This window comes from Alexandromys fortis, unplaced genomic scaffold (genome assembly GCF_014885135.2).
Source record: "Alexandromys fortis isolate MF-2015 unplaced genomic scaffold, M_Fortis_MF-2015_v1.1 scaffold_91, whole genome shotgun sequence".
In the NCBI taxonomy this organism is placed as follows: Eukaryota; Metazoa; Chordata; class Mammalia; order Rodentia; family Cricetidae; genus Alexandromys; species Alexandromys fortis.
In genome coordinates, this window is record NW_026067968.1 from 6,729,847 (window position 1) to 6,731,380 (window position 1,534).

Consider the following 1,534-nt stretch of genomic DNA (forward strand, 5'->3'; position numbering starts at 1 on the left):
GCAGAGGAAAGCAGGGGCTCAACTCTGCTGTGTGGGTCCCAAGGAAGGGACCACGGGTTTATAGAGTTGACCCAGCAGCCATTAGGCATGCAGGACAGGGGTGTGCTCGCTCAGTCTCTGGATCTGCCCCTCAGGTTGGTGGTGAGTCACCTCCCTGTGGGGATGAGACAGTGACCGCCTCGTGGCTTATTGAGAGTGTGTCATGTCAATGGTTCGAACAGTCAGCTTGCAAAATGCTATTGTGATTATACTGCCTGCTCCCAGAAGCCCTCCTTGTGTGTATGGGGGGTGGAGGGTGGGGGTGGCTGGCAAGATGGCTCAGCAGGTAAAAGCAGGCTCCTGCTACCAAACTTGATAAGCATACTTCAGTCTCTGGACCCGCATGGCGCACGGAGAGAACCATCTGACTTCCACGTGTGCCCTATGGGACATACAAGCATCCCTGTCCCCCTCCCCCACAAAAATAAATAGGCAATAAAAAATGTATGTGTACGTGTGTGTATGTGTGTGTGCGCGCGTGTGTGTGCATGCGTGAAAGCCAGAGAACAGCCACCTGCCTCCTTTAAGATAGAGTCTCATTGATCTGGAGCTCACCACTTAGGTGAGACTGGCTGGCCAGGAATCCCGTGTGTCCTCTCTAGCAGTGGGATTATAAATTTGTCACCACACCTGTCTGTTTCCCATTGATTCTGAGCGTTCAGCTTGAGACATGCAGTAGCAATGGAGCTGTCCCCAGCTCAGCCCTCTCTTGTCTGTTTCAGAATCTAAGGCGAGAATTTGGTTCCATCCGTAGTCCATCTGAGATGTGCCTTTGTGCTCCAGGCAGCAGGCGCTCTGCCATGGCCTTTGCGCTTCTAGGGCCCCTGAGTCATGAGGACCATGGCAGAGAAAGTCAGGGCGTTGGTGTGCTTTCTTGTATGTTGAAGCTGACTAGCTCTGCCTGGGCGTGAGCAAACAGACTCTCTCTCTCTCTCTCTCTCTCTCTCTCTCTCTCTCTCTCTCTCTCTCTTGTTTTCTGAGACAGGGTTTCTCTATATAACATTCCTGGCTGTCCTGGAATTTGCTCTGTAGACCAGGCCTCGAATTTATTGAGATCCGCCTGCCTCTGTCTCCCAAGTGCTGGGATTAAAGACATGAGCCACCACCCGACAGCCCCCTCTCTCTTGACCTCTACAGGTTCCCAGGTGGCGTACTCACTCGCTAGCTGCTGCTATGGACATGCAGGGTAACATGTAACCCCAAAGGAGTGAGAACAGCAGACAGACCTGCTCTTGAGACTTGGGGTAGAGCAGAGCGGATGTCAGCTTGCTGCTGCTGGCTGCCTCTCCTGCTGGGCCTTATGCCAGCATCACGAGGTACAGCAAGTCCCAGCCCAGCCGCACTGGGGCCATCAAAGCCTTTGGTCTCATTGTGTCCAGAGATACTTCACTAGTCACTGGTTGAAGCATAGCTTATGCCTGGCCTGGAGGAGAGAGAGAGAGAGAAAGAGAAAAAGAGGGAGGGAGGGAGGGAGGGAGGGAGGGAGGGAGGGGGG